At 37.1% G+C, this 25,678-nt stretch overlaps 1 long non-coding RNA gene across 5 annotated transcripts in view; it reads left to right on the plus strand.

Moving 5' to 3' along the window:
• Positions 1–25,197, plus strand: part of LOC134423012 (uncharacterized) — an 86,054-nt gene extending 60,857 nt beyond the window's left edge. For 4 of the 5 annotated variants that reach the window (XR_010028982.1, XR_010028981.1, XR_010028983.1 and 1 more), the window contains exons 8-12: positions 2,537–2,636; positions 18,716–18,895; positions 19,481–19,595; positions 21,904–22,095; positions 23,929–25,197. This is a non-coding gene — a long non-coding RNA (uncharacterized LOC134423012). Of the gene's footprint in view, positions 1–2,536; positions 2,637–18,715; positions 18,896–19,480; positions 19,596–21,526; positions 21,854–21,903; positions 22,096–23,928 lie in introns of those variants that run through there. The other variant, XR_010028984.1, reaches the window with a different exon arrangement.
• Positions 25,198–25,678: the final 481 nt, after the last annotated feature.

A 25,678-nucleotide genomic window follows, 5' to 3' on the forward strand; every position in this document is an offset into this window, starting at 1 on the left:
TTGACACAGTGAATTCAATAGAAAACTAATTAGTAATAATAATAAAAAATAATAATAAGATAACACTTTGCCCTCTATGGCTTCTTTCATCAAAGAAGTTCAAAGAGCTTTGCAAATATTAATTAAGCTTCAGAACACCCTGATAAGCATCTCTTTTTTCTCATTTTCTCCCTGTAACTTATATTAATGTCTGGATTACAATGAATCAGAACTAAAAATCAAGAAAGACTGAAAGGTAAAAAATCCCCTCAGTACTGTTTTAAGATTACCCACAGATGCGAAGCATGGGTGTAACCAACTGCTGCATCTGGTGCTCTGCAGAATAATCTGTGCACCTGCCCTGCACTCTCATTTGTGTGAAGTGTTTCTTTGCTCTACAGTGTATGCAGCCATCTGATCAGGTTTTTTTTTATCAACATGTAATCCTTTCCTAATCAGTAAACTGCACTGTTCTTACTACTACATTTACAGTCTAACACACAGATTTAGGCAAAGAGATTTTTTTTTCTTATTTTAAGAAAGTGTTCCCTAAAGCTTAATAAAGAGTTCATATATTCTAGTGTGCAGAAGGCTGGTCTAGGATCTTGAGATCTAATCCTATTTGCAAATGGCTTGAATTGTAGCTTTGGAAAAATATTTTAATCTCATTACTTCAATTTCCTGCTTTGGAGAAGAGATAAATAGTATTTGTTTATATTTGGGGTTTCTAGAAGGATTATTTAAATGTTGTTTTCAAGACAGTGTGGCTCAGTGCATTGTCTCAGAACAGGAACAAGGCAATTATCTGTTTATTGAGGCATTTATTTATTATTCCCTAATTTTATGAACTTGGCTTGGCTGATCTGGGGCATTCTACAGGGGGACAAGATTTGGGTGAGATTTTTTTCTACAGCCTTATCAGCAGTTTCCACTTCCTGGTCTCACTTTATTCACCTATTAGAATGCAATAATCTTAATTATTTTCCAGGGCAAAGTCAAATCTTCTCCAGCTTTTAGCAGGTGCACAGTGTCATTCCCAACTGCCGTTTTCTTTGGTTCTTGGAATACCATTTCCTATTCCCTATTGCACCTCACAATCCCTTTGTGTTTTTGGGCTCCACATCATTCTTCAGTTGAATAACTGCTGCACCTGATCATCCCCACAGCTTTTCACATGCAAGAGTGAGCTGGTATCATCTCTGAGTCTGATCTGCTGCAAGGAAGAATGGCTGAACTCAAATTATGCACAGAAAACCGTTTCTTCTGGTTTGTGCCGTTATTTCAGACAGCCAAATGATTTCTGCTCAAGTAGAGACAGCAGTGTGGGGCCACTGCAAAGCTGTGTGTGCTTGCTCAGGGCTCTGTGAAAGTCACTGCCTTGGCAAACGGGCTCTGCAGCCTCCCTCCCATTCGTCCTCATCTTCTGACTTTTACACAGAATTTCATTTGCAGGCTGAGCTTGAAGCTCTTAAACTGCAGCTCTCTTGGACCGGGATGTGGATGTGAGAGAGGTGAGGAGAGGTGAAGTGACCTTTAGGTAGCCTGTTTCTCTGCCAAACACTTCTCACTCGTGGAAAGTGGTGGCGCAGGTTCTGACGCAGGTGTTTGCAGCAGCTCTCGTCAAGGAGTCGGGGTGTAAAGATATTTGTGCTGGTTCTCTTGAGGGCAATTTTAGAGAGACATGGTATTGCTTAATTCTAATGAACTATATGTAAATATTTGATTAGTCACCACAGAATAAAATTGTAAATGGTCTTTTTAAACTCAGGAAAACATTTGAAGATATTTTCCTAGCTGTTCACAAGCCCAGAAAGGGGAGAATGTTCAGGTGCACTTCCAGTGCCTGAGTGTGTACTCTTAGCCCCCTAACGTGTCTGACTTCTAAGGGAAGTGAGGAGTCTGACTGTGAGAAATGAAGTTTAATAAGTTCTGTACTAGTGAATGCCCAAGGTGCTTGGGTGCTTACCACCTGGGAGTAACTCTCTCTGTTTCACCCAGGGCACATAAACTGTGTCCTGACAATATCTCTCTTTCCAGTAATACTTGGAGACATTGAGCTCCCTGACAGTGCTCTGAACTGTACAGAAATTGGTTGTTTAGAAGACATGGTCTAAACAGAACTTTTGGATCTAATTCTCTGTGTTATGCTAGCAAGGGAGTGGTGTAAGGAAAATATGAACTGAAATCTATTCTGGTTACTATCAAGGATAAAAAAATGGCAGATAAAAGCAGTCAGAATCAATTTTAAAGTATTAAGATTATTAAGGTAAATGTTTTGTATTTCATTAGGTCTACTAATTAAGACTAATTATCTTTCAGATGGAAATTTGTATTTGCTGAGATTGCTCATTTTTACAAAATTAGGTACCTTAGTAATTCTCTCCGAGTTTGTGGCCCAGATGTGTGGTGCTAGGAATTTAAGCATATGTGCATGCATTTTAAATTGTATTTCCCAAAAAGTGTATAACAAATAGTTCCAACAATTATGCACTTCTACTTGGATTCAAAGAGCAAATTTACAACTGCATTCACTCAGAACTTGCATATTTCTTTGTAGAGTTGTAAACTAAAAATCTCGTATGAGGACTGCATTCTCTTGAAACAGCTCTTGAAATTTGGAAAGTTTTTTAAAGAATCTTTTGAATTCCAAGGATAAGGTAAGGAAAATATTCTTCATCAATTTATTTTACCATAAAAAAAATCCTAGTTAGCTCTTGCAGACTGTTGCCTCTTACACAGAGATCAATGTTATAACACAAACACCATGTCAGAAAGGGCATATTTAGCAGCCAGTTATGAATATAATATCCAACTAATGATTTAGTCCTCTATTTCCCATAATTTTGTTGGTCCTATACGATACTTATTTATAGCACATAGATAAAATTTGCTTGTTTGACTGAAGCACCTTAGCAGAGCCACCTTTCAGCAGTTCCTTCAGGTTCCATCACCGTGCTATTACTGTGGATTAATTAGCCTTTCCCAACAGAATGGTGGTATTAGAATATGAATGAAGTCCTGCAGCGATCTCTTTCAAGTGTGGGATCACTGGGTTAATCTCTACATGAAACAGTTTGGTTACTGAATGGAGGAGCTGCCATGTGGGCTAAAGCTGGCAAAGTCAATATATTTTAAGAGATTTAGTAAGACATACTCTTCAGAAGTAGCTCCACAAGAACTGTGTGGTCTGCAATAATTTAATAAATTGGAATTACTTTTATATTCAATTGGAGTGCAGCTTTAGTTTCCATCCTTTCCATTTGCTGTATAACAAAGACTTAAAGTAATTGAGCATAATCCTGGGCTGTCACCCTGGGAGCAGGCAGAGCAGGGAGGGTGCTGCTTCAAGCTGTCCTGATATATTCCAGCTACTACAGAAACATTAATGAGCCCCAGGTTATTAGCCCATGGTTTCATTGTCTTTTCTCTGGCAGAGAACACAACCTGACTCTGGTGCTATACACAGTGCCCACTCAGGGATATGAATTTGGCATCAGTAGGGCCCAGTTAACTGAAGGAGCAGCCCTAAATCCCCTCCCTGCCACTGTTGGAATTTTCAGTCAAGGCTACACACTTGGCTTCCCTTCTGCTCACTGTCATGCTTGTCATGCTTGCTTACTGTTAATATTTTGTGCATCCTTCAAAGTGTTAGTAACTGAATTCTTCCCACAAATGCCATGTGCCTTGTCCTCTAATATTCTCACCTGAGTGATTTTACCCTGCTGACTATCCCAGACTGGCAGAGGGGCTTGCACCTCTGTGAAGGGCACCTGAGAAGGGGCAGCAAGGGGAAAAACGCATCAATTATATGTGCATTTTCTTCAGGGAGAGCTAAACTGGAGCTGGATGTGTGACTTGTGGCTGGAATGAAAGCAAAAAGAATGTGATCCTTGCATCAGAAAGGATGTGTGCATTTCTTGGTGGACAAGTATTCTCAGTGGGAGCTTGCTAAATATTTCTTAGAGTGATCATTTTTGTGTTTGTTTTTTTGTTAAGTGCTCATTGTCCTACCCAGGTATACACCCTCCTTATTGCCAGAAGGACAAAACTCTACAGGGATTGCTTCATTTTAAGTAAATATTCTTTGCTCTTATGCTTGTCCATTGTTAAGTCATAGTTCAACAGCAGTGACTTAAGTGGGTCATACTTGCTTTGCTTGATTTCCAAGTAAATTTAACCAAATGGAGACCAATATCTAACTCAAACATTATCTGGTTTACCTTTGACTTGGGGCTGTGAAAGGAACATGAGAGAGAAAAGGAGAAACCTGTGAAAAATATGGAAAAGTAAAGAGGGTGAAGGAGAAGGAGGAGTTATTAGTACCTGCCTGCCTATCTTTCCATAGGTACACAGGCTGAGGGCAATCACTAGCTATCAGTAGCCTAGTGAGTAATTTGTAGCAGAAATTGTATTTCAGTTCTTTCAGTAGATGATATTTACTATTCAAGATATCAAAAATCCTTTTTTTTTTTTTAAACCTCGGTGCATACTAGCTGGAAGAGAAAAATTGCCAGTTAGAAATAAATATTACTGTGGTTCCTAGCACCAAATTTTCATCTGCCTGTGTCCTGCTTGCTGTCTCACATCTCCTTTCTTTACTAGTGCAGTTTTGGAGGTCTTCCATAACAACATCCCCTTTCATTTGCAGGAGGGGGGATAGATGAAGGTTTCTAATGGTCAATAAGATTTGTTCTCTCTCCTGCAGTGGGCAAAAGTGAGCAGAAATTCAAGCCTTCAGTCCTGCAGCTGCAAGAGGGTAGGGGCACATCCTTGTGCTCAAAACCCCCAGGGAATCTTTCAAACCTCTGCCCTGCTCCCCTCTGATATAGCAGGGAAAAGCAAGAGGGCAGCCTGAGCTTTAGGAAACGTGTTGGTGAGGATTGGGCTACGCTTGAAAGGCTGACAGGATATGTGTAGCCAACATATACAATTGCTACAGTTTTAGTTATAGGGTAACAAAGATTCCAAAAATATCCTGAGATTTTTTTTTTTCTGAGAATTGCCTCCTGTTAGAACTAATTTCAGTATACCTGAAGCATTGCCATATTTTTTTGTATTTTGTTTTTTTGTCACTGAATGATTTCAGTAGAACTGTCTGTTAAACATTTATTTTCCTTTTATGTTTTTCTCTAGCACAGAATAAAAACTGTTTACTCTACAGGAAGAACTAGTCTCCCTACTTAGTATGCAATGTAATTTAGTGCTTAGAGTACCTATTCTGTAATTGTGTATACAAAACTAAATATGTACTTCTCAATAGGGCTTAACCTTCTATGAACATATGCTGTAAATCTACAGTGTTTGCATAATGTTTATCCAACTTGGTAGAATCCTAAGGTTAAGTGATACAGAAAACTTACTGTGTTTTTTAATGTGGTAGGTATGGAGGGGATCCTGAGATCAGCTGGAGAGCTCTTTGTCTTGGTTCTGAGGATGCTCTGAAGTGCAGCTAAGCAGGGCTGGCAGTTCTGCTTTGTGGTGCTACTGCCAGTTCTGCTGCTGCTCCTGCACCTTCTCTAAACAATGTGTTTTGAAAATTGACAGATGTCTTTTAAGTAGAATTTTAGCCCTTCTGGATATTGTGAAATAGTAGTGGCATGAGATGATGCTTTTTATATTTTGCCTTCAGTTTCTTGATTACTGTACTGAAAGCAGTCTGCAGATTTTAAATTTGAGCTGATGGATGAAACTGTACACCTGAAGAGACACAGCACACGTGACAGGTTTGCAATAGGTTTGTTCATCTTCCTGTGCTAAATGACTGAACATCAGCCAGTAGTGAAATGGCATTAAAGGTCTGGGTCTAGTGAGCTGGCAAAAGAGATATTCCCTGAGATACCAAGAGATGGGAGGTTTTTGGTAGGAATTATTGTACTATTAATCTGCAAATGTTATGGTAACAGGTCTACTGTCTCTTTTTTGGGGACTTAAATAGAAGGGTTTAATTGTTCTATTTTAATTCATTCTGTGCCTCAGCCTAACCTATAGAATTTGGAGAGAATAAGAATGGACAATTCAAGTTTTATTGTCTTCTTCTACATTGGCAGGTGTCCTATAATGGAATTTTTTCCCAGTTGTCAGCAGCCTTGAATCTAAACTTGATTTTTAACACTTTCATTTGATGAAAATGCAATTGACAGGGAGAAAATATTTTCTGAAGCAAAGTTAAAAATCGCTTCTGGAAAAAAAAAATTAATGCTGTAAGCAGAAGGAGAAAGCAGAAAAGCTCTAGTAAGACTACTTTTTAAAGTTAGTACTATCAAATTAAAAGGAAATTCTTAAAAAAATAATTCACAGACATGGAATTTCTATGTACTGACTTCACACAAAGAAAGAAGAAAAATGTTGAAACTTTCACCTCCCTTGGTGAAGCAACTTCATAATCTCTTCTAATTTTTGATCTTTAGAACTTTATTTTTAATGTTTTGTCCTGAAGCGCCTTGAGGACCATGAACAGAGCTGTCTTACCTATAATGTTTCTTGTGTTTTTTTCTATTAGTCACTGTCACCATAAGATTGTAAGAATAACATTGTCCCCTAATCTTAGTATGTGCTGTTTGTGGCAATCAATTTGGTGTAGCATGAAATGGAAATGAGGGAGCTCTGTAGCAGGTGTCTGCTGTTGTATAAAGGAGGGGAGGCCTTCGAAATCTCTCATCTGAAGCTCTGGAACTCTGCAGGCTGATGAGCTGAAGGGGAACAAAGCCACAGGCACAGCAGAGGCAATAATTGTGTGCTCAGTTCTGTGTGTGCTGAGAGAATAATGTGGCAAAATGCTGGACACAGATCGTGCAAGGAGGGAACTCCATGGGCTTCCAGGGGTTCTGTTGGTCCTTAAAGCAGCACATCTGGTGGTGACCAGGCTCTAATGATTCTTTAGGCTCCATTTCAAACAGACTTAGAGTCTGTATTTAGAATCAGGTAAGTTTTATGTACACAGAAAAATAAAGACCCTTCAATTATCTGCTTAAGGCCTTTACTTAAGTTTTATGCTTTGCATATTGCATTTTCTCCAGAGAAATGTAATTCATTAATTACATCACTAGCATAGCTACAAAATGAGTTATAAATTTGCACATTCAAAAATTGCACATTCAAAAACATAATATGGAAAACAATGTTAACTTGCAGTGTTTGATTAAAAATATGTTGCAGATTTTTTTAAGCCACTTTGAATAAATATTTAAAGACATTTTTTAAAAACAAAATAACAGAGTAACTTCTCATCATAAGAAGGAGTCACTGTAGTCTTGTAGAAATAGTAGAAGTGAGAAAACTCATGGGTTGAGATAAAGACAGAGTAACAGGTAAGGCAAAACAAGGAACTAGCAGGTGTTCAGGCATGCCCAGGAAAGCAGGGCTCCATCAGTGTCAGGGTTACTTGGGAAGGTAAAAGCCTTTCTGTGCTGAGCATGGCTCCATGTGGTGTGGGACACCCCTGGGGTCAGCTGGGGCCAGCTGTCCTGGCTGTGCCCCCTCCCAGCCCCTGCATTCCCCAGCCTCCTCACTGCTGGGGCTGCAAGAGGCAGAAAAGGCCTTGGCTCCTCACTAGGTCTGCTCAGCAACAACAAAAACATCTCTTCTATCATCACCACTGTCTTCAGCACAAATCCAAAGTAGTCCCATAGTCACTACTGAGAGCAAAACTGACTCTATTGCAGCCAAAAGCAGCACGCTCAAGACTCCACTGAAAGGAGCATTACTGAAAAACAGAAGGAAGGCATTGCATGCAGATGTATAATGCAGATGATTCCCTGCTTCATGGAACAGAATAATCTGGAAAAACACAGTGAAACAGGAGAGAGGAGATGATAAAGAAACAGGAAAATGTTTGTATTTACTATGATGTGGGCCATTTATAATTTAAGGTAAATATAAATTTATTATTTTTTAAGCATGTCTAATGTTGATGTGTTCTTTGGCTTTCTGTCTGAACAGGCAGCTTTCATCTGACTTTTGGTGCATTTCATGTGGATACCTAAACTTTCCAATTTGCATCAAGAAAAACTATAGCACAATGACTTTATGGAAGCTGTAAAATATGTACTTTATTCTTTCTTATGAAAGACTGCTCATCATTAAAGCTCTTCTTAGGGCTTTAAAGCAGATTGCTTGGGACATGAAACGTGAGGTTTTAAGATGACATTGCTGTGCTGTAGAAAGTCTTTATAAAAGTGCAGGTGTAAGAAAAATTTGATCTGTTATTACCCTAACAAGTCACATTTGTCTGCTAGCTTTAAAGCTTCTTTTAATCACAGGTCATAGTCTTTGATGTTCATGGTTACCTTTCATCCCTTTTCTCTTCTCTGTCTTCCTTACATGCCCAAACCATAATTCTCAGTGCTGCTAAATCCGCACGTCAGACATTTTTTATTTGTGATCTCAGAAATAGTTTTACAATTTTAACTTCATTTCAATTCTAGTTTTAGTAGAGGTAGGGACAGAACTGTTGCTTTTAACCTTTGTCTTTAAATATTTCTCTCTATATACCTAAGGTTTGTTTTTATTGCTTATTGGGTGATTTTGTTTCAGCTCATTACACTTCTAAAACAGCTAGCCAAACCTTTTAACGACTTGTTAATTAAATACTAACTCCTCCAAAGCTTTATAAAGGACCTGTATGCGGACTAAATTCTGCCATTTGGATTAGAGTGCTATGGATATCTTCTCCGTGGCACTGGTGCTGATGCCTTTTCTTCTCCTTCTCAAGGGTCCATCCATCATACCTGGCATTCATAATCTCTTATTGCTCCCATTTCACTGGGATTACTCTTACAGCAAAATGCAAGCTGGCATAAAGTAGATCTCAGTCCTTCCTCACCCTGTCTGAGGATACATCCAGGCAGCAAATGAAGCACATTGACCATGAATCAGCACTAGGGGACTCAGATAGTGTGCCACAAACCTGCTGGGGCTTGTGGTCAAAGCAGTGCCTTGATTTGATTTTGGAGTGTGTGGCACAAAGGCCAGCAGAGCAGATAGCCAGTGTATAGACAGAAAGTCACAAAGCTATGACTCTTACACCTAGATTTTAGCTCCATCTGTCCTTTAGTGTAAGGTGTGGACTAGGTGAGGGACTACCAGAGCATTTAAAATGTCATCTCCTTTAATTCTTCTGTTGTAATCATCCCTAACAACAGGAGCCTTAGAAAGTAGCTGTGCATTAAGTGTTTATTGCAACAGAGCAGAAGTTATGCATTTCATTAAACTATTAAAAATGGGGCCTACGTTTGGAATGTCCTGGCTCTGCAGATCTCAGATTCATTCAGTCAGAAGCATTTGGTACCAGGGATCAACTGATGAAAATTAGAGAAACAGTAGGTGGCTCTGAGCTTTTTCCCTTCCTTTTTCCTACCCAGTTGACAGCAAAATCCTACAATAATAGAGTGAGCTACAATGGCATCTAATGATTTTCTGGGAAGCAGGGAACCAGAAGCCTTGCCATACTGATGCTTTATATGCTTAAGTTTAAAAGCCAAAACCTCAGCAGTTGATGACAGAGACATGCTGAGGAAGGAAAAAGTAGCCCTGCATTTCTTCACCAACTCATATTTTAGTAAAATTTATAACATTCTCATTTCAAAACACCAAATTAACATATGAAATGGGGAGATATCTAGGCTGATTTTAATCCAAACGAGAATTACAGACTGCAGAAAGTTACTTCTTGGACACTATCTCAGACATCCTTGGTTAGTCAAGCAAATTTCCTAGTCTGTTATTTTCAGTAATTTTAAATTAAGAAGACTTTTTTTTTAAATTCAAAACATTAAACAAAACATGTATTACAAATTAATAATGATTAGTTCTTTAAAAATCCAAAACAAGATATGGAGAAATGTCAGCCTTTCCACTGAGTTGCACTTCCCAGGCTACCTGGAGTTAGAGGTCAGGCTGCCCTGAGCTTTTGGCAGCTGCCTACAATGGGTCACTCCTGAAGGCAGGGGTTGGTTTCCACAAGGTATGAGTTACTTCCTCACTCCTCAGGGCAAGCACCTTGTTGGATGGCTTGGGCATCCAGGTCACCTGCAGAAGGTGGCAAATATATCCCAGGACACAGACAATCTTGTGCTCCTTGGGAAGGAGCAGGAGGCAGCACATCTAATCTTAGAGGATCCAAAATGATGCTGAATACTTGTGCAGCCAGGATCTGCACCAAGTTGTCAGACATGATCAGATAAAACAATGAAAAAAACTGAAAAAGAAAAGTCTACCTTGGACAGTACTGTTTAGTCACCTCTTATAAGCCTGGGTCTAATTCTAGTATCTTTTTGCTAGAAAGAGGTCAGACTCAGAATATTTAGCAATGATCTCATATAATTATGTCTTCCTAACAGGGGGGAAAAAAAAAATCATCTTTCCTATCTAGCAATTTATATGCAATTGGCAAATGTCACATTCCCCCAGTGCACTCCTCCATTTATTTACACCGAAGTTCTCCATCTGTGTATCAATACCATTATGAGGAGATTTCTCTGAGTAGAGCCAGACATGTTTGAATGCATATTGTAAATGTGGAGTGGGTTTTTTTGCCTTCTTTTTTCTACCTTCTGGGCATAAGTATTGCACACAACTATTAAAAGATGCGATCCCCATGTAGTGGCTGTGACAAATGTTTGGTGTTTTATTACAATGGAATGATATCTTGAAATATTAAAATATATTTATGCCTATTCTGATGCATATGGGTGTAAAGAAACTGAGGTTTTTTTCATGTGTAAAAGTTTAGGGTTTTTTAAAATTTTGCTTTGGTGGTTGCCAAATACAAGTTTTAAGTGTTTTATGAGACCAGTCTACCGCAAGAACTTGTACTCTTAACACAGGTGGTTTTGTTCCAGCTATTACAAACGTTTTTACTGTTTATTATTACCTGTCTTGGATGTGAAAATGGCAGTTACAGTTTTATGTTGAAAAATTTTTTTTTTTTTTTTTCATTTATTTGGCTACTCTGTGAAATGTATCTTAGTTCCTGTTTCTGAGAGGTCTGGGAAGTATAAGGTAGATAAGTCTGCCACATTGAAATAATTCTTAATATTCCTATAGGTATTGAATAATTTTGAATTGCAGGAATTTGTGTGCATAGCATCTTATACATGATATTGATAACATAACCATGCATTTTAGTAATAGATGGATTTATGCAATTTGGATGATGATGTGCTAATCTGAAGAAAATGGCAGGTGTGCCTTATGCCTGATGCAGAAAGAGTATGTGGTGTTTGTTGGTAGAAAGGAAATAGTTATATGGTGTCTCAAATACATTTCTTACACAAGGATATTCTTTGAGAGATGAAAATCTGTAGGATTGGCATGTTGGTGTGCTGTGTTAATAACTCTCTTGCAGCTCTTATAATTTATCCTGGAGGCCTTTTGCCTCAGTTTCTTTATTTGCTAAATAAATATATCCAATTATCCGGTTAGACTTAATAACAGAGAGAAAATGCAACCCAAATTTAAATACCTTGCAGTTAAATAAATGACAGTATTTTGGTTTTGATACTTGTAAAAAGGATGAAATCATGTCATCAACAGTTCAGTACATTATAGCTGTATCTATTTGTTTCTGGGTAGATTCTTGAAGCTTTTGCAACTAATGAAGTGCATCACTTGCATGAAGATTTATTTCATTGTTTAACTCTTAAATATCCAGCAACTTAATAAAACCAGCAGAGAGGAATGGAGCATAGCCAGGCCCTAGAGAGCAGCTGAGGCGCTTACCTTGCATGGGGGAGACCTCTGCTCTCTGACTTTTGTCCTCCCTAGAATTCCCAAAGAATACCCTGCACATCAGCCACTGGAGCTATTCAACTTCCCAGGTAACCTCAGGTGTCACACAGCTCTCCCAACCACTTCTGAATTTTATTTCATTCCAGCAAAAGTCTCCCTTCCCTGAACAACTGGGGAAGATGCTGCAGACCTTTACAAAAAAAAAAAAAAAAAAAAATTGGTTAGAATGCTCTAATTCCTTGGATAGGGTTAGAGCTGACTCCTTTTTCTGAGTCGTCTTGTGATCTGGGAACTAAAGCTTTGTTGTACTTCAACTGTTAGGTGCTTCTTGAGCCACAGTTGCAAGATCCATGCACACATCAGAGGGGCCCATTAACACCACCAGGTACATTAATGAAGTGTAAAATTGAAGATGTGAGTGTTTGTAAACTGAGAGATAGCTGAAGTTCTTATAGCAACAGTTTCTGTTTTTCTGGTTTTCTTTCATGTAGGTAATGAGTGTAGTAAAATGCATTTCAGCATTAAAAATTAAGATAAATATACATTAAATATGAAGTGGAAATAACTTTATAAAAATACTGAAATGAGATACAATTGAAAGGACATTATCTACTTAGATCACTTATAAGTGGTGATTTTGAAGAAAGAACTTGAAATCTAAAGCATTATACAAACTTAAGTTTATCCTTTTAAATTTCTTTAAAAGTTTGTGGGGAGATGTAAAGATTCATCTAAGTTAATCTGAAAGGTCTTAACATTGTGCTTTAATGTTACATCACAGACGTAGTAAAACTGTTAAATTTGACTCCTATGTCTTTTCAAATAGGAGTTGGCTTTTGTCATATGATATTTTCTGTCAAGAAGTAGTAGATTTCAGCCAATGAATGAAATGTTTCCAAATTTTCACTTTAAAAAATCCCAACAGATGTAAAAATATATACATATGTAAAAATTACATTTCAAGAAATTCAGACAGTGAGGAGGTAAATTGGAAAGAAATGGGAAATCAACTTTTCACATACTTGTGAGCTGAGCTTCTTAAACAGTCAGTACATTGGTTTCCATTGCAAACAAGGGAATTACTGTCCTGTTTCTGTTGCCATTATATGCTGATGATATCAGTCTTTTTTTTCTTTGCTCATCTATGGAAATCAAATTGGCTGTACCTGCTTGCATGGGCAAGAGGTTACAACACAAGTTATTTTCTGAGCCCCTAGGAGGATTGTCTCTCTGCTTACAGTCTAGTGTCTGCTAACCTGGCTCATCACTGACTGATACATTTGTTCATGGGGGAAGAAAATTGAAAGCCAGATTTCTTCAACTGAATTGGAATAGTGAAGGTGGCTCTCCATCTTCCTCTCAGGAAATAGGGATGAGGGTGATGCTGTAGGCTGAACTGGAAAGAGGGAAGGTTAATGCTTGGAAACAGAAGGAAATGGAGCAGCAAATTTGGTTTAACCTTCATTTGTGTTACGTGTTTGTTTGGATTTTAGAAGTTCTTCTATTCAGAGCAAATGTTTTTTGTCCTGAAATAGGAAGACTATTTTGTACATTGTCTTGAAGAGGGGGAGAAGAGAATCCTGTTTTCTGAAAGTGTGTTTCCCAATAGGAGAGTGTTTCTGATCCTACTTAATTGAATGTCACACTTGGTGTGGCAGAAGTCACATTCTCCAGTTGTACTGACTGTGCACCTGCTCTGCCTTTCTCAAAGCTAGTGAGGAGGTACTCTGTTTACTATTATTATTTGTAGCAGGCAATGGTAGGATTTTAATAGTGATTGATTTGAGCATAAACAGCTGATTTCAAAATTAATTCAGTCCTGTGATCATTCTTCCAGCCTTTGAAAATCTTGGTACTAAATGAAAGACATTGAGCAACTTAACATCTATTTTCTGGAAGCCACTTTTATCACTTAGCATATTGTTTTGGTCAGTATGTGTAATCTGTGTAAATAAATACATTCAGAATGGTGATAATCTCAGCTTAAATAATTAGTGTGTCAGATTTTTAGGAACTGCAGTGGGAAGTGTCAGTAAAACTAAGCGCCTCTATAAAAGTCAGCAGATGCTCATACCAACCACACCAGTTTTTCTTGGATTTATTTTTATTTCCCTTTTGTTTAAGTATTAGACATATTGTTTGGTATGTTGTACAATTACAATAAAAAGAGCATTGCCGCCTATTGTAGTGACTAGAGAAGTAATTAATTCATTTATTTTAGTAGCATGCGTCTTTCCATTATTAGGATTAGTTCTGTAAATAGCCTGATCTAAAACAGAGAAAACAAGCCTAGCATAACTCCTGGAATAATTTCACATTATTCTCAAATTATCCATAATCTTATACTCCTGACTTTATGACTGGTGTGCACAATTACTGTAATAATTGTAAAGATAATTCTTTCATTTGAATTACACAATAAAAAATTAAAATTTTATGATTAATCAAGATACACTGGTCAATACAGCTTTAAAAGCATTCTAAGCATTTGGTTAGGTTATCCAATGAGAGTTGAGTTGCACTTGAGGTTTCAGCATCAGTGCTGTGTCAATACATGGTCAAGAATTTAGGCTTTCTTGTTTGAACTAACAACAGAACTGCAACAGAAATTTATTCTCCTTTAATTGGTAAGGGCATGGAGAAGGACTGGGCTTATTAACATCTTAAGTAGAAGTTAACTCATCTAGAGAATGAGTTGGGTTTTTCTCAGATCTTTCAGACTTGAATAGAAAAGGATTTTCTGTTACAGGTGGTCAGATGCCTGAAGGAACGCTCATTATCCCTCGGTATTGTATCACACACGGTAGCAGGAGACAAAATCTGCTCATTATGTTTTCATCACTACAGTTTGTGCATCTCTTGTGCTTTCTGCATAAAGCCATCAAGTATTTTAAAATGTTAATGGATCTTAATGAGGATAATTTCATATAACCTTTTTGTGGTTTCTTTGAAAATTAATTGTTGCTCTGTTCTTTAGATGACTTGGATCGTTCACTTTGAGTGACTTGTAATGAGAAAACTACTACTAATACTTTATTTCTTCAAACTGTTAGGAGAATGTTTTCAGGTGTTGGCATAAATCTCCATCCTTGCCAGGTGATGAAAATTCCTTTCTGCTCCCTGTTTGTCTCCCTCACTGTAGATCTTAGAATTTGAGTTTGGTAAATTTCCACATTGCTCTTTTATTCCTTTGATATTTGGAGGCTTGATCACCTTTCAGATAGAGGAGGAATAGGCAATTTCTCAGAATGTATTTTGTATTCTATTAGATTAGGCCCTATGATTATCTGATCTTTTGTGCTTTCCCCACGTGGGCATAATTCTAAACAAGTGTGTCTGACTCCCTGTCTGTTTGCTCTGGTGCTGAGATAGACTTGTGCTTTCTATCAAGTAAAATGCTATGCATTGTTGCTGTTATGTATATGAATATCACTCTCATCACCTGTCTCTTTGCTTGCCAAAGGTTTTCCAAGGAAAAGAGAAAAACTGATGCAAATCATGATGAAAAAGCTTTTAAAATTTTTTTCTATTTTATCTCTGGCAGTGTGTCTTTGCTGTCTAGTTTGGATGCACGTTTTTGAGCATAAAATATCACATGAAGTGCTAACATTTGGTAGAATCTTATAAATTTAATTTGGTTTTCACATGGGATGTAGAAATCAATAGAAAAATATATCTATATTTACCTAAAATGCTTAACATCAAATAACAAAGGTCTATTGATATGGCAAATGCAGGACAAATTGAATAAGAAATACAAAAGGGTAGCAGAGGGATTTGAAAACATTCTCATGTTGCACAATGTTGTGTTAAATCATATTTCATAATGGGAGAATAATGCAATGGTAGCTGCACATGATGTCCTGCAAGGTAGGTGATTTGGGAAAAAGTATTGGCAGGACTGTCTTGTCAATACTGTTTTGTCCTACTGCCAATTCTGAGAAGAAAATGTAAGCCAGGTTAAGATGTATGCATGGTTATTTGGTAAAAGGATCTTTTTCTGTATACAGGAAGTGATAACTCTTCTTCCATGGTGCCAGCTTAGAGTTGTTTCATTTCTGGGTCTGATAGAATTACTGTAGAAAATTACAGATTGACCACGTTACATTGCAACAGTTCAATTTTCTTGATGAGAGTGACTGAAGTTATTGCTTATATGTATCCTAAGGATTCATAATTATGAAATGTGAAGATAAGCAGTACAACAGGGGCAAAGGAGACCTTAAGTCTATGACATGCTTTTTTTTGGTTTTTCTTTTTCTGGATTTCATAGTAGAAAAATGCTAAAAGAATTGCAAGCAATATTTGTATTTGATTACTTTAACTGTTTTTTCTCTGACAAATTTCTTTAACTCTTTTCATCTCCAACTCAGTGCCATTAATTCACTATCATATTTGAACTTTGTTAATGCCTAAATCTTCCTTCTTCAGTCTTCAGATATTTTCTTGAAAGTATGTGTCTATTCAGATACATACTTGGGCAGAGAGGGTTAGGAAATGGCAACTTCTGAATAAAATGAAACTTAATTATTTTGTAGAAATTTTTGGAGTTAGCATGGTCCACTTGGATCCAAGCTGGGAACAAAACTATCCATCATTCATGAAATTCTTTTCTCTTTTTACTTGCTTTGTTTGCTGTAGCCTTTTGTTTGCTTGTACTGAACTGTGCCTCAAATAGAGAAAATGAGCTTCAGTGTTGAGAAGTTTTGTTTCTTCTGTACAAAAGCAACAATAATTAAAATGTCATACTAATTAATACAAATAATTTAATGTGTTCCCAAAATGCTTTAGTAAATTCAGATTTGGATTAGTTCAGCTTTTCTTGGATAAAACTCTCACAAAGATAAAATAATCCTTACTTGTTTAAGACAAAAAAAAAGTAAGCATACCTTATTCAGATGGGAATTTAGAGTGGAATTTATTTCTTCATTTAAAATTCAGGTATGACATTACTTCTACTGTACATACTTTAAAAATGCCATAGACAATTTTTAATGATCATGGAAGTACACACTTTGATGTGATGTCTTTCCAACAACAGAGTCTTGCTGCTACACTGTCTGTCTCTCCTAGCTACAGGGCACCTGTCTGCTTGGCTGCTGGGAGCAGAGGGCTGCAGGGATGGCTGAGGTGCAATGTCTTGTGTTTCAGTCTTCTAAATGAGTGAGAAAAAATCTAGGCAGAGCTTAAGCATCAACTTTTAAATACAGATGGACAAGTGGGTATGGTTTGGGCTGAGAAGTGTAATTGCAGCAAAGACAATGTATTACACAAAGTGCTAAGTGGGAAGAGGAGATGCCAACCTAAAATTTGGCTGATTCATAACATATATCAAGATTTTCTAAAACTTTAAATAGATTATTTTTCGATCTCCAACTCTTTCAGAAATGGAGACTGTACAACTGGCAGATCCACTGCTTGACCTGCTATTATTTCCTTAGGAGCCTTTTATTTGAACACAGCATCCTTCAACCATTCAAGAGAAGACCTTGAACTCTGCTTCTACTCATAGCAGAGGTTATGCTGAGAATACTTTTGATAACACTTCTTTTCTTCTTGGGATGCTTCTAGAATATATCTGCTACCTGTTTCCTTGGAGACTGACATGCAGTCAGCACAATGGCTCTATAGCAGCTGTAAATCAAACTTGGAAAGGAGACACTGTCCTTGTTAGAGGAAATGGTATGCATTGTGGGGAGAGAGGAGAGCTTTGCTTTCCCCTTGGCTTCCAGAGGATAAAATGGCTGCAGTGCTACAGAGAGATTGAGATTTTGTTGGAGGGTGAAGTCTGGGTAGTCTGTGCAGGAGCCTTCAGACTGCCTGGAGTTTTTATCAAAAATAGCATTGGAGTGCATTTAATTTGTAGAGAATAAGGCCTTATTTTGCAAATGGATTTGTGAATGCAGTAGTCACAGAAGCAATTGTATATTTGTCATTAAGAGTTTAGATGGGAAAAAGATACATTAGTAATTCTGACAATCTTGAGCATCTTTTTAGCAAATTCTTTTATCACAGTTGCTGTAATCTTCATTTGTCCCTATTATGTACCCTTCCTGCATAAGGAGATAGGGCCAGTACACTTGTGAGGACATGAGCTTGAACCTGTTTTCTGCAATTCAAACACTTTATCTTTCTCCTCTGTCCTTTGAAGTGTGGTTAAGGGATATATCCTAATGGTTTCCTATTCCTTTCCCTTATGTCAATGTTTTAAAATGTTATTAGTTTTGGCAGTTATAAATTTGGTCAACATTTAGCTTCCCAGCTCTCACACAGAAACAAAATTAAAGGACATATTTGCTTTTAGATTATCTAGCGATTCAAAAAGAGCTGAAAATAAATAATTGGGGTCTCAACTTAGGAACAGGTGGTATATTACAAGGGGGAAAACAGGTTTCCTGTTGGAACAAACACATGAATTCAGGTGAACAACACTTGGTCAAATAATAATGATATATATAATCCTTATTATTCCCACTTTAGAACGAGTACTGCTATTGCCAATATCAACATCCAGATTTCCTGTGACTTCACTTCAGTGTCAAGTTTCTAGAGTAAATCCACAGCTAAAAATTGCCAGCAGTAGATACAAACAATTTAACAAACCTATCAAATGTCCTTCACAGTCTGAGCAAATTTTAAGAGCATGATGCTCAAATATTTGATTAGATAGTGCTGTGGGATGTTCATGTGCTGAGCCTGCTGACTGAGATCCTTTTGACTGCTTACCATTTGCTCTGGAAGGGAGGGGGGAGCCCCTAAGTTTAAAGTAAATTAGAGATTTTCATGGCATTTCTAAGTGAAAATGGAGTCAACTACTGTGTGATTTTATAATCCATAGCTTCCAAATCTGCAGATTGACACCTAAATGAGTAAAGCTACAGCTGAATGAAATTAGGTTAGATGTGGTGCATAGCCATAAGGCAGTCCTAATTCTTGTGTTATTTTCTGCAGTCTCCCATTATTCTTCAGTGATGTTAGGACATAGCCATCTTTTCTTGTCTTCTCTCAGGCCTCCATCAACCACTCCTTAAGTCTTCTAGGAGTATGAAGAATGAATCTCTTTCATCCTCTGAGAGGCTTTATCATGTCTGCATATGATGTTGCATGTCTGCAGATTGAGTGAATCCTCACTTTGATTTTCCTTCCACATTCTGCAGTTCTCAAAATGCCTCACTGGGACTGCATGCAGGTATCAAATCTTTTGTTACCAGGTAAGCTTTGGCTCAATTCCTAGGCTAGCAGTGGTCTGCCTGGAGAGTTTTGAACAGTAAATCTCACAATAGCCATGTTGCCTGTGAATTATGTGGAATGAGTTGTAGTTTTTAATGAACTGCCAAAGGCCTTCCAAGGCTCTCTTCTACAGAGAGGACTACACAGCCTGTCTGCCCATACATACTCTACAACTCCTCTGACTAGGTTTGGGGCCACCTGAGCATAGATCACATGGCAGATTTGTAACTGAGAGGGTGCTTGGAAAGATCCTTTAATATCCCTTGGATAAGAGGAAATCTAGAGCTCCAGAAACCATCAAACATCTCACAGCCTCCTTGCAGCCCCACGATGAGGCAGTAGCAGAGGGTGGGGTGCAGTAACATGAATGGTGTCTCAGCCTGATTTCAGAATGATTAATGGCAGCCATTCTTGCCTCACAAGAACAACGTACAAAGCACAGCTCAGCTCTCACTGAATCACCAAGCTGTCCCTTCTCAATTACTCTCTGGGTGTCATTCAGTCCTACATACTTATTTCCACTATAATTTTATTTTTGTCATAGGTTGCTACAACACTCAGTGTGCGTGCACACACTGTTGCTAAGAGCTCTGCTATGTGTCACTTGCCAGCATTCTGCAAGGAAGAAATTAAGGTGTTCATCATAAAATACATGTTTGGTAAGTTATTGGTGTAGTCTGAAAACACAGAGCCTCAAATAAAGCTTGTCTATTACAGCCAAATAAGGCATAACTGGTGGTTTGGAGAACCTGTTACGAGTGATGCACTGATGAAATGTGAAAAGCTCTGAATAAATTAATTATATCACTCTCTGTGCCCTGATTTTGTAGCTACATGAATCTGGACGGTGTGTGAACTTGTATGCATAGTCTCAGTGGTCAGAAGGACAATTTCTATCATTTCCCTCCAAGTTTTTGAGTTGTTAGGCATGAAAATAATTTACACATTATAACACACATGAAACTCTTTAAAGAACTTTAATTACATATTCAGCATAAAAGGATTTTGCCTTCTCTTCATGTACAGGCTAAACTGATTAGTATTAATAGAACTTACATGTGTTCCATGAAAATACGACCACAATTTGTAGGGGGGAAACTTGAAAGAAAATAAGATTCTTAATTATAAATAAGAATTATGTTAATAGGTATTATAGATACGCCATGAAAAAAAATCTGAAACCCACAGTTTATACTAAGTAAACAAACTATTTTGAATTAAGTACTTAGAGAGTAGAAGCTTGTTTCTAATTTCTTGTTTTTTATATATTCATATATTTTGTAGTACCCGCAGATCTTATCTAGATGGACTCTTTGTTATAGTTAATGCTGTATAAATATGTAATGAAATTACTTACCCAAAGATATTGAAGTATTAATTTTATTTATAGCCCAAGCCAACCCTATTGTCTGCAACACTGAGTTCCTACATAAGTAAACTATTTGCTATTGATTTCTTATAAGCTTCAGTGAAACATTAAAGAAACTAATTTTCCTTGCTGGGTCTGGTTATATGAGTTAGTCACTAGCATTTGTCCCTGTTTATTAATTAGTGTCCGTAACGTGCCTTTGGATAATCATGTATAGAGGAAACAGCATCTGTCACTTAAGTCAAAGTTGACATAACTAATCTAGTTATTAGAATTGTTAGGTAAATAGACACTTTTATTCTTGCAGTTTTTCAATTCTATCCTGCCAGAAAATAGGCATTTTTTTTCTCATCCAACTGAAAACTAGCTGAGCAGGACTAATTGACAACTGATTTAAAGATTAAATAAAATTTATAGTATATTTTCCAGGATGTAAGAAAATAAAATTCTAGCCTAAATCAGGAAATTTGTAATTTGAAAAGATTCTTTCATGATTGGAATCAAAATCTTGTAATAATGGAATATTTCTGAGCAATAAAAAATAATTTTCAGTAGGTTATGAATGAAATGACAGTTTATTACTGTAGTAAGGAATCCCTTTACTTTTTAATATCTTATACAATAGCAATTCTTTAGTGTTTCAGATGCAGTTTTATTGCTGCTATGGTTACTGTTGTCACTTGTGTGTCTGTGCTGATTTGTATAATCCATGAAAGGACAGCAAACCTCGACTTGTAATCTATATGAAAAAATGTATCAGTTAGCCACAGAATTTACCACAATAGAAATAAATATACAATCCCACTTTGATTTTTGTATTAAAGAACTGTGGGCTGGGTTTATTCCCTTGGGGTGGCTTATTATTAATATCAAGTGTGAGGAATGGAAATGAGTGTGGATTTCTGAGCAGGGGGCTTTGGCTCTCTGGATGCTCAGAGGGGGCACCAGAGTTCTTGGGGAGAGCTTGCAGGGATGGGACAGGGACAGCCTGTGATCCCCAGCCAGGTCATGTGTGACAGAGCAAGAGACTGGCAGTAGCAGCAGCAAAGGGGGAGCTTTAGCACTTGTTCTCCGGCAATTTTGCCCTAATTGCAAGGTTGAACTCGTCTGCCTGACTGCTGGACTAGATCCAAAGGAAGAAGCAGCCTTTCCAGGCCATATGTTCTGTTTTTAAAAAATACCAGGTCAACAATTGCTAAGTTATTCCTGTTTGTATCTCAGGGCCTTCTGGAGAGCTTGACATGTCTGGGTGACTCTTGCATGACTTCAGCTATCACATTTGATAAGGCAAGCAGAACCTCATAGTTAAAATTTCCCTTCCTACTGCAGCCGTGTTGTGTTTTTGCCGGAATCTGTTGGGACGCTGTTTCTTTGAAGCTCTTTTGTATTTCCTGTAACTGTCTGACAAGATGGGTTCCAGCTGTTGGACCCCCCCACTTATCCTCTCCATCCTTCCCTCTTTCCACCTGGTCCCTACAGCAAGAGCTTGTAAAAGTAGCAACAGAGGGACATTTTAGCAATTCTGCTCAACCATTCAAGTCCTACTAAACCAGCAATATGATACACTTTAAACTCTTTTGCTTCTTTATGTATTATAGAGCTGGGACATAACACCAGAACAACAAAAAGAAGACTTCTTTACATCCAGCCCCCAGCTCAGTTGGTAGCAGACATGTTTCACTTGATCACTGAAGCCAGCAGTGACTGAGGTCCATTTCTGAACAGCTGTGTCCTGCATAAAAACCATTTCTACTTTTCAAAAGGTTTCAATATTAGATGCAAAAAAAATGGTAAGATAGAAAAAGAAAAGAGTTCTCATTAAAAGTGTTCATAGAACTGGAGTTCTAAAGTATTTGTATTCATGCCCTCCCTGCTGCTGGCTGTTCTCGAGAATCAGGACAAGCTAATTTGCTCATTGTTTGCTGGGGACAGAAAGTCATGTAAGTAAAGTAGGAAGTTCTAAAGCACATCACTGACTTACAGCCAGTTCAGAGACTTTTTGCAAATTGTTTATGCTATTATTCCCAATGTCAATTAATTGAACTGCATACTTCTTATTGATGCTGGTGTAACTAATGTATTTTTTTCCAGGTGTGTGTCTCTTGGTGTTGTGAGACTTGGCCATTATTTTGTGCCTTTTTTCTTTGGATGAGTTCAATATTTATTTGATATCCTTTTGAAATTTTTTCTCAAACTGAGCAAATTTGGTTTAAACAGATATGTAGATGGTGAAGTGCAAGGTAAAGTTATAGTTACTGACTTTTATTTTGTCCTATATACCTGAGATTTAAAGATTTCCTTTCACTACCATGTGGTTAATGAATCTATATAACTTTCAGTTTTCAATATAGCTATTGAAATCAAGCTGACTTGCTTTTAAAAGAAAAAATTTTAAAACATGAATCAGATGATGAACAAATAAAAAGGATTTCAAAACATTTTTCCAGGAAATGGATTCGTGACCAGAGAGAACCAGAATAGAGAGAACTTCTATACTTTTACAAAAACAAGTATTTAAATTATAGTTATAAGCAAAACACGTTGAAGTTAGAAATAAAAATTAAAGGAATGGGGGGGATCAGTAAAGACAAAGTATTATCTAATCCTCTTGATTTTCTAGGATAGCTGTTGGTACAGACAAGTGTGATTTTTACCCTCTTTGGTAAGCAGCCATTGCAGAGTTAATTAGTCTCCAGTGTTAGCAAGTGGGTGGCATTTACTTTTATAATAATAAGTCTGTCTCTAAAGTGGAGATAGCACAGGTCATGATTGTGTGCCTTATCTTTTGAGGCAGGAACAGTAAAGACTCTGTAAATGGGTTTAAGCAGAAAGTTAACTAAAAGCATTTTGGTGTGTCCCAAGAACGTCGTTTGTTCTAATTATAGAATGGCAAATATCAAGTGGAAGGGATGCTGTGCTGGGGTGGTGTGGGTGACTCAGTGCTCACTATTCACTGCAGAGCAGGCTGTCAGAAAGTGCTACTTTTCTGACTCACTGCATCTTGTAAATGAAGAAAGAAACATGAGCTATATTCATATTATATTCATCAGTGCCATGTTATTTAATTCCAACAGTGTTTGGAGGATTTGCTCAGCTACTGAGCCCTTTGAAGTGTTAGACCCTTGCTCAGTAGTAACAGTAGTGATGCCTAACAGAGTTACTGGCATTTTAGATATAACTGTGGGCTCAAGTGCAATGCTTAAACAATAAGAACAATAATGGCAAAGGTAGTGTCCTATTATAACAGAAAAAAAAATCTCGTTTTTGGCTTTATTACATGAGTTCCAAACAGGCATGCACATACACAAACATTAAAACTAGTTTAATAGAGGACTTGCCATAAAAATCATTCTAATCTGATCCTGTTCTGAATGCTTGGCTAATTAAACAAAAAACCCCAAACTAGTTACCCAGTGAAAAAAAACATTAAATGTTCTTTTTCCTGAGGAATATTTTTTTCTAAAGAAGCTTAGTTGTTATCTCATTTCCTTTTGGCATCAAAAAAAGACTTGTAATTCTGTAACAGTCATTTTCTATGTAATGTAAACTGTTAACATGTATTTTAGGCTTTATATATATATAAAAAAAATGTGGCTATTATTTCAATGTTTTCTCCTATCTAGGGGATGTTGAGCAAGACAAGACTCATCACCTACATGAAGTAATGGATAATTCCAAACGTCTTCTGAGAGGGATCTAAGCCTTTTGAAATCAACTTCCAAACTGTTTTGCTGAGTCATACCTAGAGTAACAGGGAATTTTTCCTCTGATTTCAGAAACTATGGATAATTTTGCCATAAATTTATTACAGATAATGTGTGGAATTCCATTTAACTCTGCTTTTGAAAACCAGCTGTTTTTTTTACTTTGGGGTTTTAAACAAAGTGGCTTTGTAAACTAATTGTACCTTATGTTGAAAAACCAGTCATTGGCTGAGTTGTTAGTGATATATATTGCTTTAAAATTTTCCCTTGAAAAACCTATCAGCTCTTCTAAATATTTTTTTTCCTATACAAGACTCTATTATTTTTGTCCAAATTTTACAGTATTGTCCACAATAGCCAATATGCCGGAAGACCTCTTTGGAATGAACCTGTAAGCAATTTATTTCATTTTGAAAATGGGATGTATAGAAGGAAACTGCAGAACAGATGGAAGAAGTGCTATTATAGATTTGCAAACAGTGCAATCAAAGGCATAGCTAGTTAGTGCCTGGCAAGATTTTGGCTGTTTTTTTGTCATTTGAGAGGTCTCTTGCTAAGGATGGAAGAAGTGCTTTTAAAAGTAAGATTAGCACCAACATATATAAATAATTTTTTTGTTTTGTTCTTTATTGTCCATTACATCCCACTGAAGTTGGGTGCATTGGTTGGTAACAGCAACATGTTTAAATACAGACAACTCAGTGAATGGAGCCATTCAGCAGAGACTGTTTGCCACTACTGAGGATGGAGCTCCAAGGAACTTTGGTCTGTTTTTTCTTTGCTTTGCTATTCCTCTGGTTGCAAACTGGGCTCAACACTTAAATTTCAGAGGCTGATCTTCAGAGCCTTCCTTTCTGCACTCTGGATGGTTGGATTTAAATGTGGGTAATGCAAATGTGTATATGCATATATCCATAGCTATTTATATTTACAATAAAGATGGGGGAGCTGTATTTTATGCTAAGACAAGACTAGCATGCTGAAAAGAACATGAAAATTACTGTAACTTCATCTTAAAGTTGTTTTAATCTCATTTTTAAAAGTGCTGCTGAGCTTTCAAAACTGACTCTGCTCAATTCCTAGTCAATAACTGTCATATACAAGACAGTCTACTACTGAGACATATTTTTACTTTCTAGTTTCCAGGTTCTTTACAGCCACTTTAGAACAATAAATTCAGTTGTATTATATTGTTTTTATTAATTATTATCTGTAATCATCATGTGCCAGTTTATCTGTGGATTACATTATCTTATGTTCCCAGTCACCTTTTATCAGTCTACTCTCTTTAGTGAAGAAACGCAGATGTAATTAGCAGTGACTTAGGAAGAATAATTATACAGATCACTTATGCAGACCCACACACACAGAAGCTAACTCCCAGCAACACTGGTTCTACAGACACAAAGGCAATAATGCATTGCACTAATCAGCAATTTCAGGCTTACTAGGCAAATATGACAGAGAAGTTGATTCTGATTTCTAACAAATCCAAGAAAAGGTTAACAAGTATTTTGATGGTTTTGGATCAAAGCACAGAGACAAAATTCTCAAATATGTGAGCAGTTAACTTCTGTGTATTTTGATTGTCAGTGATTCAGTCATGAATCATACAGTAATTTAATGTTTAGAAATAATATACTGTGTGCTATCACCTTAACAAGCATAG

Source organism: Melospiza melodia, chromosome 11 (genome assembly GCF_035770615.1).
Source record: "Melospiza melodia melodia isolate bMelMel2 chromosome 11, bMelMel2.pri, whole genome shotgun sequence".
Taxonomy (NCBI): Eukaryota; Metazoa; Chordata; class Aves; order Passeriformes; family Passerellidae; genus Melospiza; species Melospiza melodia.